Raw genomic sequence first — 15,462 nt, 5'->3', positions numbered from 1 at the left:
TTTGAGACAGGGTCTCATTATGTAGTTGAAACTGACCTGGAACTCACTATGTAGCCCAGGCTTGTCTCGAACTCACAGTGATCCTCCTGCCTCAGCCTCCTGAGTGCTAGGATTACAGGCATGCACCACCACACCCGGCTAATTTCTCATTATTTATGGCTGAGTAGTATTCCATTTTATAGAAAAAACACATTATTTTTTTATCCAGTTTCCAACTGATGGGTAAATGGGCTGTTTCTAACTTTTAGCTATTACAGACTGTGCCGCTATAAACATGGGTATGCATATATCACTGTGGTATGATTCTTTTAATTCTTTTGAGAAGATACCCAGCAGAGGGATGACTGGGTCAAATGGAACCTCTAGTCTCAGCTCTTTGAGGTATCTCCATATTGATTTCCATAGTGGTTGCACCAGTCTGCACTCCCACCAACAATGGAAAAGATTTCCTTTCTCCCCACAACCCCGCCAACATTTGTTATTGTTTAATTTCTTGATAGCAGCCATTCTTTGTGGGGTGAGGTGGAATTTCAGTGTTGTTTTCATCTGCATCTCTCCAATGACCAGTGATGTGGAACATTTTTTCATAAATTTACTTGCTGCTTTTACTTCTTTGTCTGAGAAATGTCTGTTCATTTCAGATGCCCGTTTTTTAATTGGGTCTTTATATTTGGGGAGGCTGATTGTTTTGAGTTCTTTATATATTCTAGATGATAGTCCTTTGTCTGAGGAGCAGCTAGTAAAAATTTTTTCCCACATTGTAGGTTGTCTCTTAGTTCTGTTGATGGTTTCTTTTGCAGTGCAGAAGATTTTAATAAGATTAGATCCCAGTTGTTGATTCTTTCTGTTAGTTCCCATGCTACTGAGGATTTGCTCATAAGGTCTTTTCCTATGTCAATGTCTTCAAGAGTTCTGCCTAACTTATCTTCCCACAAGTTTAGTGTTTCTGTTTTATATTTAGATCTTTAATCTACTTGGATTTTAATTTAGTGCATGGTGAAAGATAAGGGTCCAGTTTTAATCTTGGGCAGGTTGAAATCCAGTTTTTCCAACACCATTTATTAAAGAGGCTATCTTTCCTCCACTGAGGATGGTCAGCTCCTCTGTCAAAGATGAGGTAGCTGAGTACATCTGGAATTGTTTTTGTGTCTTCCAATCTGTTCCACTGATCCTCAGATCTGTTTCTTTGCCAGTACCATCAAAGCGTGATATTTTAATACTGAAATTTTGTATTATTGCTCTCAGCTACTATCACTCAATTTCTGATGGGAGCTAGGATCTTACATAGGCTACCTCATTTAGTTTGTACATCTGCCCTGCAGGGAAGAAGATGCTGGGCTCAATAAGTTTATGGGCTGAGTTCCTGGGGTCTTGGGTAAATAGGAGGAGCCTGAGCTGGTATTAAGCCCAGGCTTGACTCAACTCCTTTCCCTCCTCGCAGTGTTTTGGGGTTTCTAGAACCTTGTTGGGTCTGTTTTCCTCTCCTTGGGTTTCCTTCTCTTCCTTCATTTCTCAGCATCCGGCCTGCTCAGGGAGGAGCTCCTCCTAGCAGATGCCAGGCCTGCATTAAGCCTTTGCAAGCCATGCTCTACCTGGGACTCACCCATGAGGCAGAGCATCTTAATCTCTAATTGCCAAGAGACAAATTTACCCAGAATCACGTCTAACAATTGGTGGCACCCTCCTGCAAGCTCAGATTTACAAGTTTATGCTCTGATCTACCACCCAACAGTCTTACCCTGGCTTCTTAATGTATTTTTTCAGCATCAAATCATGATTCATATTGTGCTTTTGGTTCAAACACACTCAGCAGAGACATAACTCAAGTGAGGATTCAATGGCTTCTGGCCTTATAGTAGGGGCTTTGGTCCTCACCTCTTGCCTTCTGTCCTTCTTAGGTCTTTTCTTCTTCCCACCCCACTGGCCCCCAGCTGGTGTGATTTCTTAGCCATATGTAGGATTGAAATCAAACACAGACTGGTTCTTGAGCCCTCTTCTTCAGGGCCCTCAATAGAGGAAGGCCCCAAATCAGCTTCCAAAATGTTAGCAAACAGCCGAGGGTTCTTGCTCAATTTGTATAGAAATCTGGAGTTGGCAAAATGTAGCTTTCTTGGTGTTAACAGCTCTGGGTTTCAAATGCCAGCAGCTATCAGCTCTTTCAGTCTTAGTAGCCCCCCTTTCCTCTCAGCACCAGTAGCCACCAGCAGATCTTCATGAATGTTTTAGGGTTCTGTTTAGTTTTAGTTTTTGTTTTTTTGCTTTTTGCTCTTTTTTTTTGAGACAGGGTCTCACTATGTAGTTGAGATTGACCTGAAACTCACTATGTAGCCCAGGCTGATCTCAAACTCACAGCGATCCTCCTGCCTCAGCCTCCTGAGTGCTGGGATTACAGGCATGCACCACCATACCTGGCCTGTTTAGTTTTTAACATAGCAATTTTTTTTTTGTATTCATCAATGATGTACTATATGCTGTGAAGTATCTCATGTTTTGTTTTGTTTTGTTTTTAATAAACAGTCAAGCAAGCCGGGCATGGTGGCACATGCCTATAATCCCAGCACTCGGGAGGCTGAGGCAGAAGGATCCCTGTTGAGTTCAAAACCAGCCTGGGCTACATAGTGAGTTCCAGCTCAGTCTCAACTACATAGTGAGACCCTGTCTCAAAAAAACAAAATAAATAAATAAATAAATAAGCCAAGCAATTCTCTCTCCAGGTACTTTGTTGAGAAAGTAAAAAACAACTCTGACTGAGAAAGGAAAATTCTGCCCTACCAACAGTTAAGCTAACACATGGGTACAGATAAAGCCTGCTACAAAATTAACTGGAAATCGTATTTCCCCCACGGTCATGATGCAACTATAAAATGTCATAACAAACCACTTTTGGAATGGCTCCTGCTCTCTCATGGACAAACTTTGTCCTAAAATCTTAGCGTATCAGAAACTTTGCTGTTTCTGACAAATCAGTAAGAATGAAATAATTTACCTTTGCCTGGAAGGTCTAAGTCTTGAACATGGAAACATAGCAGTGATTTTTCACCCAGATGCAGGTACCAGAAAAGGCTTCTAGACACACCATGTAGCTACCTGACTTCCTAATCTCCAAGAAGCATCCTTGAACCTATTTTCCAGTCCAGATTCTCACAGACAGCCAGTGAGAATCAAGACGCAAACTTGTTTGCATTTCACTTAACCCCCTTTACCCACTGCACCCTGGCCTTACATCTTTGGTAGCCTCCCTGATACGGAGATTGCTTCAAGTCCCAGAACTGATCCACCCAACAACCTGACATCATTGGGCCTCAGCTGTGTGCCTATGACCTTTGGTTGATTAGGCCAGGACTGTGTTTTCCACTTTTAATTAAGAAAACCCATCAGGAAAAGGAGGCAGATTTATGATAATTGACCACTGCAACGGAAGCAAAAGGTTATTTCCGCATCCTAAATCAATTGACTATACCACTACTGACCTAAATATCAATGACTCATTCACTGCTGATGATGCTAAGAACCTTTCCAAGCTAATCACCCCCCCCCAAGTCCTCCTCTGAGCACTGCTGTGTTAGGGACCAAGGCTTCAACGCATGGACTTTCAGGGGACATCACAGACCCTCCTCGAACCACGACCTTGGTGTCTCTAGACAGTGAGCTGGTACCCTGGGCTCACCTCAGACCTCTCCTCTTCTCGGGAGTCGCTATCCCTCTTTACCTGAAAACCACTGTTTCACGTGTTTTCTCTTTGTTTTGATTGTTCTAGGTAGGAGAGTAACTCCAGACTGTTACTTCATTTTGCTAGAAGCAGACGCTGCTTAGACGTTTGAAAATGTACTTGCTCCCTGTTTTCTTATTTGACCTGGGCTACATGGTGAGACCCTGTCTCAAGAAATGCATAAAACATATAAATGCACGTGTAAGATTAAAACAAAAATGTGGGCAAAGGTGGGAGACTAATGCATACATTTGGGGGTTTTCTTGATGTACAAATTTTATAGTTATTACAAACTAGAAAGAAAGCAGCGAAACTACGGTAGGAGGGATTGAGCAAGGAGAAAATAGAATAAGCTGATGTCTATTCCGGACAATAGGTGGCTTCAAAGAGACTGATTTTTTTTTTTTTTTTTTAAATGAACCTAGGGTCCGGGGATTTAGCGCAGTGGTTCTGCCGCCTGCCTTGCAAGCACAAGGACCCGGGTTCGATTCCCCAGTACTAAAAAATAAATAACAAAAATAAAATTAAAAATGAGCCTAAGCCGCCCGTCTACCCGTCCCGAGCGGCCCCCTTGTCTCGCTCTCAGGTGTTCCAGTCCTTTGTCTTCTTCTCACATCTTCCCCTGGGCCCCATCGGTTCCTGGTGACCTCACCTCTGATTTTCACAAGAAGGTCGAGTCGCCTGCCAAGAACACGTCCGGCCTCCTGCCCCCGCATGTCCAAGTGGCTCTCGGTCCCAGCTCGCCTTCTCATCCTCCTCCCTGTGTCCAAAGAGAAACCCAATCCCTTCCCGCGAGGGTCACTTCCTTGGCCTCCCCTCTCCCCTTTGGGCTCCTTTTGCCAGACTCCCCCCCATCTGCGGCTCCAGTTTCCTCTTCTCACCTGGCTCCTTCTCCCCAGCGAGCCCACAAACATTTCCCCCTCCAGGAAGAAGTGTTTCCCTCAATCCTACTACTTAAAATTGGCCATCTTAGATCTTCTCCAGCGACTTAGAGTGGCACCTTAGAGTGTCCCCAATACTACTGCCAACACTGAGTCTTCAGCAACCTCCCCAGCCCTGCAGGCTGTGAAGCTGTGCCCCATTCTGTCTTCTTCCTTGAACATTGACTGCCGAGGTGCTTTGTGGTTTTGCCCTTCCAAACCACCATTCATTCCTTAGCTGGACATGGTGGCACTCGCCTGTAATCCCAGCACTGGGGAGGCTGAGGCAGGTGGATCGCTGTGAGTCTGAGATGTTCCAGGTCAGTCTCAACTACACAGTGAGACCGTCTCAAGTAAAAAGAAAAAGCAAACCACCATTCCTTCACGACACAGCCCTCACCCCGTGTTCTCTCGTAGCTCAGTCTCTCCTCCCTCTCAGTTCTTCCTTCTCTTGCGGAGCATGTCAGCCCCATGGCTCCCTGATCCTCTCTGGCCTGTTGCCTGCCACACTGAAATCACTAGTGCTCACACGGCTCTCCAGCCACTGACTCATTTCTGCGTGGATGTCTCGCCAAGCACCTCAAGCATGGCCTACGCCAAAGTCGTCATCTTCCCACCAGCCCAGCTCTCCCTGTCACCTTGCTGGCCTTGATCTTTGTACCCTCACCTTTCTAGTGTCTTTGCTTTCCCTCTGCCGTACGTGGGAACTTTTCAAGACCTGTAAGCGTCACTGCCATTGTTTGATACATTACCATTCTTTTAAGGCCTCACGACCACCACCCTGGGTCCACCACCCTGGGTCTGTCCCTCACTACCCAGGGACTGCTATTTGCATAGCCTCCCAACCGTGTCCCCTCCCCTCACTCTAAATGGCTTCTCAGTGATATGAGGTCGATTTTACACTTGAGTCATGTCAGCTCCTTGTCAGTTCCATGTCGGTGGGGCCTTCATTGTCCACCAAATCGAAAAGCAACTCCACGGTACAGAATCTAAGTCCTTTGTAACATGGCCTCAAAAATCTTTCTGACCTAACCTCACTCTGTTTGCCTTGCATCCTGTTTTCCATCAAAATCAACTACATAAGAGTCTTAAAAAGCATTCTTCATTTTCCCATTTCTAAGCCTTTGCTTATTCTGTTGTACCTCAGCTATCTTGCAGTCACCCTTACCTATCCCGTCAAAACACAGCCATCACTGCAAATACAAAGGCTTCCAACAAGCATGACCAGATTTTTCTTTTTTTTTTTTTTTTTAACCTTTGAAAGCTTCTTCCTTATTGTTTGGTTCATCTTATTACAACTTACCTAATAACAAGACGCACAAATATAAATGTCTCACCTCTCTTACTAGATCGTAAGGAAGCTTGTGTCTGTCAAATTTCTGTTTGAAACCCTTCTTCCAGTGTTATGTGCATTCAAAGTGTGGTCTACATCAGTAAGTATGCTGTCCCATTCAGATAAATTTTCTTTTTATAGCAAGACTATTACTAGGGTTCTGGGTGATATGGGCTCCTTCTAGTCTGTCATCCCGAAGCAAGAATGGGTCAAATAAATATGAAAGGTAGCAAGGTTTTACATTTATTAAAAGTAGAAAAAGAAATATCCTCTACAAGCTGGGCATGGTGGCACATGCCTCTAATCCCAGCACTCAGGAGGCTGAGGCAGGAGGATCAATGTGAGTTCAAGACCGTGCGGGGCTACATAGTGAGTTCCAGGTCAGTCTCAACTACATAGTGGGACCCTGTCTCCAAAAACCAAAAAGAAAAAATGAAAAGAAAGAAAGAAATATCCTCTGCACAGTGAGTGCAGGCCAATTAAAAGCAGGAACAGAAGTACCCTGTCGAGTCAGGAGCAGAACAATGCAGGAGCTTACAGTGGCCAACAGTTTAATGGCTGCTATCTTTTGTATCTCCCACTCCTCAGGCTGACATCACTTCTAGGCCATCCCACCAAAAACCTGCCTGAGTTCTGCAAAAAGATTGAAGATAGCACTTTCTGATTGGTTCCCAGGGCTGGGCTTGGAAACTGTGTTCCGTGCATGTGTCTAGAATCTCTACTTGTCCAGTAGCCAGCCCCACTCTAATCTCCTGCCTCGAGACTGTTTTGGATAAAGAAAACAATACACTGTTTTACATCCGGGAACAAGCTCCTCAGCTATGGCAGACCAGTAACAAACAGTTCATTGACTGGCCATGGACCACAGACCACATCTTAAGTAATACTGCCCAAGTACATGGTACCTTCCAATAGATTTTTGTAAAGACTTTTTTAACAGCCATTTCAAATTTATAGCAAAATTGAAGGGAAGGTACAGAGGTCCCACATCCCCTTCCCCACACGTACACAGCCTGCCCCACTGCCGATGGCCCCACCGGGGTGGTGCATTTGTCACAGCTGATGAACTGATACTAACACAGCTTTCCTGCCCAGTCTGTGGTTTGCGTTAAGGTTTATCCTTGGTGCTGTACAATCTATGGGTTTGCACAAGTGAATTTTAATTTACAATACATGTTAAAAGACTGAAATCATATAAAGTATGTTCACCAACCAGAGTGAAATTAAATTAGAAATCCATGATAGAAGCCTGACACGGTGGCACAAGTCCACAGCCCAGCTGCTCCCAAGGATGACATGGGAGGATTGCAAGGTCAAGGCTAACCCTGGCAACTTGTAAGACCCTGTCTCAAAATACAAGCTAAAACATGCCAGGACTTTAATTCAAAGATGGAGCACTTGCCTCCAAGAAGATCTGGATCTGGATTTGGTGGCGCACACCTGTCATCCTAGTATTGTAGAATAGGTAAGTCAATTAGATATCTTGTTGTCAGTTAGGCAGGGCGGTACTCCAGAAGTAAACATGGAGGACAATCAAAACACATTCACTGAAGGCCAGCACTATAAAAGGAGAGAAACTATCACATCCGCATAGGATAAATAGATGTGATTGATATTCTAAATAGGTATCAGTTGCCTGAGGGGGGACCAGGATCTTCTGGGAAACATCCAGGACCCACCCCTTACTGAAAATCCTTGCTTAGTTCTTTATATGCTTGCTACCTGACATGCTTCCCCATTGGATCCCTATTTACTCAGTACTGCCTAAGCCACTACACTTGTCATAATCTTATTGGCTGTTCATAGTTTTGTCCACCTTGTGATTTCTCATTGGATCAATAATACCTAAGTGACTACACTTGTAATATTACTAGTTGACTATAGTTTTGTCCCACCTTGAACCTGTCTCACTTCATGGCTTTTTTCCATAAAACACCTTTGAGAAGCAGGGTAGGCAAGCAACCCACTTTCCCATCCCCCTCTGTCTCAGACAGAAGCTATCTTTCTCTCAATAAACTCTTCCTACACTTAATCTCATTGTTCCTAGAATTCATTCTTTGATTTTAGAAAATACCAACTTGTGTTTTGGATATCTAGCAGGTTTGGGAGTTACATCTGTTCCCCCTATAGGCCTACTCATGATCTTACAAAATCTGTGCAAGTGAACCTTCAGCACATGTGCTATTTGTCCTCAGCAAAACAGACAAATCTTAGAAACACAAAAATAGTTACCTATACAGTGGAGCTGATTTGTCTGATTCATAAACACATATTTTTACAGATTAACTTCAAGCTAAGGAAGGAGATAGGTGCATTATAAATATTGGCAAATGATCTGTTTTATTCCTTATTTTCTCTATTCTGTTCTTCAATTTCTCTCTTAAGCCACAACAATTAAGTAGAATTGAAATACAGTTGAAGAACCTTGGCCTGTTCAATTAAATGTCCTCAGAAGCGATGTGCTTACTTCAGCAGCAAATACACTGAATGTCCTCAGAAGGGTGACTCGTTGTATGTGTTAGATTTCCCTTGCCTTAAAATGGCTGCCACATGGAATAGCAGCCTCCATGTTAAAATATGGCTTTTCCCAACAAAGGACAGGCTTCTTCTTCCCATCATGCCCCTTCTCCTGCTAAAAGAGTAACCTCATATTTGTTACCGGCTAGCAGCTAGGGATGTCACAAGCCCCTCCTAGTGTTGTCATAGGCTCCTCCAATCTCTTAAAACTACCTCACTCAACTCCACCCAAGCTAAGCCCACCCCACCCCTATAAAAGACGCTCCCTGTGCTGCCATGTTTCCTTTGTTCGAAGACAGCCTAGCAGACCCTCCCCATAATAAAGGCTTGTTATGGTCCTGGTCTGGTCCTGGTTTGGGGCTCTTTTCACCTAGTACTATGTATATAAATTGATATGTATATTGCTTGTTTCCAGGTAAGCAATGCAATTCACAATGAAGGAATGGAAGACTCACTCACCACATGGCCCACTACCTTGCACAACAGACTCTGCTAACAACAGCCTCATCCCTGGATTGTCCAAAGGTAGGGAGGCACAAAGGATTTACAGATTATGACCCTGTCGATGAGCTGTAAGCAACTCACAGGTGGTGGGGGCGGGGGTTGATGTGCCTGCTTGTTTCACAGGATACAACAGGTTTTCTGAGTGTTCTGGTAAATACTCAACCTCATAATCTGTCATCATCTGGTAAATATTTTTTCATATACTGGAACTAAATTTTCTAATAGTTTTTTTAAAGCAAAATGTCCATAGATCCATTTAGACTATTTGTTAGAGGCTTTTTGAAAGCAGAAGACATCAGGTACATAAAAGTTCCACGAACTAAGATCTTTAGTAATTGAGGAAGAAGCTTGATTCTTCAGCATATGTTAGAACAGGAATTTAAAGATTTCTAGCCATGTTTGGCGGCAGATCCCTGTAATTCCAGCACTCAGGAGGTGGAGGCAGGAGTATCCTTGCAAGTTTGAGGCCAGCCTGAGCTACATAGTAAGACCCTGTCTCAAAAAAAACAAGGAAGACTTTATGTGGAACATGAGGGCACAGAAATAATGTTCTCATGCACAACAGCGGTGTGTTACAAATCTGCTTTTATTTATCTGGTCCTGCCCTGTCCAGTAAGCCACATATGACTATTGAGTACCTGACATGCAGCTAGTCCTAATGGAGATGCTGCTTGCTATAAATGTAAAACACACTGAATGCAAAGATGTAGTACAAAAACATTGTAAATCATCTCAATTTCAAAACATTGCTTACCCACTGAAATTTGAAAATATTGGGCTGAATAAAATGCATTGTTAAAGTTAATTTCATCTCTTTATTTTTTAACGTGGCTGCTAAAATTTTTTTAATTACAAAGTATGGTTAAAATTAATTTTAAAACTTGTATACAGTAGAAAACATGTTGCCATTAATCTTCAAAATACTCATGCTCACTTTGAACAAATTTATCCTATCATTATTGTCACTTTCTGAAGCTGTTTTGAAAGTCCTCTTTTATGAGATTTTTATCACATCTGCCTCAGTGTCCTCAATCACTTCAAAATATTAATGGCACTTTTTGTCAAAAAAAATCATCTTGTGCACTCACACACCTCATTCACCAGATCTGGCACTGTGTGGCTTCCATAAAGTCAACGTGATCATGAAAGGGAGACGTTTTGAATAGATTCAGGCCATTGAGGCATCCACAACAACACAACTACGTGGCTTAGGAAACTTCTCTTGGAAGCTATGACCTGGTCCTTCACAGACAACTGGACACATCCCAAAGCACCGTGCTGTAACTGACCTCAGAAATGTGTGTAGGCCCTAGAAATAGCTGCAGAAATTTTCTTCCTGGAAATTCATAGCTGAGAACTTGTGGGGAATGGAATCAGCTGGCAGATCTCATAAGACTACAGGGATAGTTAGTAGATTAAAAAAACAAGCAACTGTGAAAAAAGTAACCCAAGCTTGGATCTAATTATAGCTTGATTCTACTCTTTAAATGAATGTTTGATAATGTCCCAGTTTACGATTCCATGACCCACATTATCAAATTATCCCTTTTGGTGCTTTGGTGCTATATTTATGGGCTCACTCATGAGTGCTTATTTCAGAGATTGAAAAGGTGAGAGGTCTCTACTCACCCCAACCCATATACTAGAGTTTGATGAATTCTGAAGTCACAGTGAGCCTAGATTCTAGACTGAAATGAGTTGCGAGACTCTTCCTCCCAGGAGCCACCCTGGATTTTCTGGTTTGAATGTAAACCAATAGAAGTTCACCCTGGAGCAGCCACTGGTGTGTACTCTGTGAATTCACCAGGCAGATCAGATGATCAGAGCCCTGACACACCAGAACAGCCAAGAAAAGATGTGTCCTTGTAACAGTTAAATTGGACTGTGTCAACTTGATCAGCTTGGGAGCCACCCGGGGGACTGGTGAAGCACACTTGTTGGTACGTCTGGGTGAGTCGTGGAAGTGTGAATTTGGTTCTTTTATCTGGCACTGTTCCCTTCCTCTGCTTCCTGGCTGCCATGAACTAAGTAACTTTGCTCTATCACAATATTTCTGCCTTGTGTCACATACCTAGCCTGATTTTTGTTTTTATTATGAGCATGTAATATATAATAATGAGGGGAAAAGAAAACCAGGAAGAAAGATTGTAGCCTCTAAATATCATACTTTAGTTAAAAGGAAATAGGGCTCCTTAAAGAAATGGATGGTTTTTGGCTGACTTGAGCAAGCAATGAAGATTTTCAAAGCTTCTGTCCAACAAATTTAGGAGCCAACCTGGAAAGGCTCCCACTACCCAGTCATGGAGAAGTCTGTAGTTAAATGAGAATAATATAATAATAGCAAGGGGTTTAAACCCATAAATAGTGCTAAATTCATGCATTTTTTTCTTGTAGTGCAGAGAAATGAACCCAGGATCTTACATGTGTCAGGCAAGTATTCTACCACTAAGCAAACTACAGTCCCTAGACCCCAATTAATGTAATGTTAATGGTAATTATAAAGATTTCTCTTTCAAAGGGATTTCATTATTTATTATTTTATCAAGCTGGGGATTAGCTGAGTGGTACCATACCTACCTCTCAAGGCCCCATGTTCAGTCACCAGTACCGCCCCCTGCAAAAGTATATTTATTATTTCAACATACTGAAAATTGACAGAGGGAGATGGAGGGGAGAGGAGGGAGATTAAAAATATAACAGAAAATAACTAAGATGTTATATACACGTACCAACTCCCCATGAGGAATGAGATCATTACATACTGCAATGAGTTCTAATAAAAACAAATAAATTTGATACATTGGGCATAGTGGTTCATGCCTGTAATCCCAGCACTTGGGAGGCAGAGGTAGATGAATCACTGCAAATTCAAGGCCAGCCTAGACTACATAGTGAGTTCAAGGCTAGGCTGAATTACATGGTGAGACTGTCTCAAAAAAAAAAAAAAACCCTCAAATAATTAATTAATTTGATAAAAGAATCAAACATTCAGCTTGCATCTCTGTACAAACTCTACCTCCAGAATAACTCCTATTTGGTGAAGGGTAGTTTCTCTCTATAAAAATTTATCAGCTAATAAATGAAGAAAGGAAGGTAAGAGTATCATCATTTTGCAAATCCTAATAAAATTAACAGATTTTTAGTTAACAATCATCAATGGCCACTACCGTTTCAAAAAAAAAGAGAGGGAGCCCAAAAAGATATGCCTCCAGACAGAAATACACAACACCATTCTGAAGTAGCTTTGACCCCAGATCAACCCCAGATCTGATCACACTCCTCAGTCTGCTACTCTCTTGACAGAACACACTGACAACACGAACACATACTCAGCCAAATGCAGAATGTGGGGACTGCATAGGGCAAGTCATCCAATTTAGTTCAAAAGAGAGGAGATCGGAAAAAGAAAAGCCTATAAATGAAGGAAATGGAAGAAACATTTCAAGCAAATGCAGTGTGTAAATCCTGAGGCACACAAATAAGTGCAAAATACTATTTAGGAAAAAAATCTGGGGCTATTCATGCACTGACTGGATATTTAATATTTTAAAACTGCAGTTATTGTTCATTTATTTAAGATGAGGTCTATGTTGCCTACACTGCCCTCAATCTCTTGGGCTCAGGTGATTCTCCTGATCCAGCCTCCCAAGTAGCAGGAACTACAGGCATGTGCCACCATGCCCAACTTCAAGTCAAATTTTAAAAATATAATGATACTAGGGGCCAGGGATTTAGCTCAGTGGTTCCACCGCCTGTCTCGCAGGAGCAAGGACCTGAGTTCAATCTGTGGAACCAATGATAATCTTATGTGATAATCTTATGGTAATGTTTGTACAGACTTCTTTTAAATATTTTAAATATTTTACTAAAATATTTATGAATAAAATCAATATGGTTATCTAAGTTTTCCTTCAAAGTTAGCCAATGAAGGAGTAGGGGTGAACTCAAAATCAAGTTAATCGTTTGTTGTCCATTGTTGACTCTAAGTTATAAGTACATAGACCTTCCTTAGCCTGTTCTCTGTACTTCATGAAATGGTTGAAATTTTCCACAATAAAATTATGTAATGACACCTCTTCTCTCCTTTCCCCTTGCTCCTCCAAAAAAAAAACAAAGGCTTGGAGATAAGGGTGATTAGGTCTTCCTCTGGGTTAGTATGGGAAGACAACTGAATGGAATAATTAGCACCTGGAAGCCAGTCTACAATAAGGTCCTGAAGGTTTCAGTGCTAGATCCCGCAATAATGATTATGCCCAAAACATGCTGCAACCAGTATAGGCTGCAGAGTTAAATCCCTCAACTGGTTTAAGAAGCAAGTCTGAGCCGGGTGTGGTGGCACATGCCTGTGATCCCAGCACTTGTGAGGCTGATGCAGGAGGATTGCTAAGTTCAAGACCAGCCTGGGCTACATAGTGAGTTCCAGGTCAGTCTCAACTACATAGTGAGACCCTGTCTCAAAAAACCAAAAAAAACAGAGAAGAGAGAAGGAGAAGCATCACATGGCCGAAGCTATGTGACTCAGAAGCATCGCATAAGCACTGTGATAGTGCACAGGTCAATAAGACCTCCCCACTAACAGCCATGGCGAAGACCAGAGTAATGGCCTATGAAGCTGTGGGGCTAACAGGAGATAACACGTGTAGCTGAGGTTGGAGTACACTGCAGCCAAAGTCCGTTTGCACAATTAGTGCTTTTGTGGCTTTAAGGACAATGCTCTAATTACAACCATGTTTTGTCTATCTTGCTTCTAATTTGAAAATGCTTTTACTCTTCTCTTTAAAGCCCTGCCTGCATTCATTTCTATGGTAATTGCACATATTGCACATCTATACACATCCTTTATCTTTTACCCTGATTGATGAATAATAAAACTTGGTGGGTGAGATAGGCCAGTGCCTTTTGCCAAAGGAACATTGGCTGTCGCAGTTCACACTTTCTCTTTAACTCTGTCTTAAGTTTTTCTTCAACTCTGCGTCACACTAGACAGATTGGAGACTAAAGACTTACTGTAGGAGTCTTCGGCATTTCAGCCAGTGGTGACACCTTGAATCAGAGAAACTCACCTAGGGCTTAGAGCTGGTCATGAAAAAAAGACCAAGAGCTGGGCTGGGCTTAAGAGCTCAACAGCTACAAGGCTTGTCCTGATTAGCCTGATGGACATCTATCACCAATCCTAAGTCCTTACCCTTAGAATAGGAAAAATGAATAGTTTGCTCACACACACAACACTGTGCTGAGGCAGACTCAGGAAAAGAGCAGCCACATAATCCTGGCCCTTAGGAAGCTCATAGCATAGGAAGACCAAAAACTCTAACTTGGAGAGCAGTACTTCTGGTTTAAAATTAATGTGTAAGCATAGTACACGTAAGAAACATGAGAAATAGGAAGAGCTCATTTGCCTAAATTAACCAGGGCAGGTATCACAGAAGAAACAGCTTTGGAGTTGCAATTGAAGACAAAATTGTATTTACTAGGACAAGAGCCAGGATCAAGAGATTTCAGGAAATGAACTTGAAGGACATAGCATGAAACCACAATGCTGAGTTCTGGAAACAAATATTTGTTTTGCTACAGCATGAACAAGTCAAGGGATTCCAGGACTTATTCCCCAGCCTGCACACACTACTGTATCTTTAACTTCCTCATTTTAGGTCTGGGGCAAGAGTAAGGCATTAAGTCTGGGAAGCTATTAACCTTTTTAAATTAGCTTCCTGATTGATAAAAAAAAGAAGAGATCCAACTTCAATATACATCATAAGTTGTAGGCCAGACAGCATCTCAAGCACAGATGTAGTAGAAAAACAAAGAGGAAGGACTGGGGATTTAGCTTAGTGGTTCTGCCGCCTGCCTGGCAAGCACAAGGACCCAAGTCCGATCCCCGGTACCACTAAATAAAATAAAAATGTAAATCTAACCTTCCCCGATTAAAAAAAAAAATGGTCCATGCATTTAGCTTGGTGGTGCCGCTGCTGCCTCGAAAGCACAAGGTCCCGAGTTCAATCCCTGGTACCAAAAAAAAAAAAAAAAAAAAAAAAAAAAAAGATTCCAAGAATCACACTAGACTAGAGATGTAGCACTGAACTACACCCTCTTGCCTTCTTCTAAATTTTGAGACAGGTCTGGCTAAGTTGCCCAGGCCGGTCTCCAACTCATGATCCTCCTGCCTTATCCTCCCCAGTAGATGGAATCGTCAGGTGTGTGCCAGGCGGCCAGCCTAGGACTCTTCTTAAAGTGTCTTCCAGCGCTTCTGACAGTCAGACCAGGCCTTTGCCGCGCGCCTTGGAAATCAATTCGTCCCAAACCTCCACGCTTGCCGGCCGGCCCTTGTTTAAGCTTCCAGTTTCTCCGACAGTCACTTCATATCTGGGGGCTCCCGACGTCCCGTTGCTCAAGCCGGGCGCCTGCCTCAGGGGGTCGCCCGACGTCATGCCGCCGAAGGGGAAGCTCCACGCATGCTTCTGCGGGGGGGGGGCAGGGAG

This window comes from Fukomys damarensis, unplaced genomic scaffold (genome assembly GCF_012274545.1).
Source record: "Fukomys damarensis isolate Sample0158 unplaced genomic scaffold, DMR_v1.0_HiC HiC_scaffold_9, whole genome shotgun sequence".
Taxonomy (NCBI): Eukaryota; Metazoa; Chordata; class Mammalia; order Rodentia; family Bathyergidae; genus Fukomys; species Fukomys damarensis.
This window is presented reverse-complemented; position numbering follows the sequence as displayed.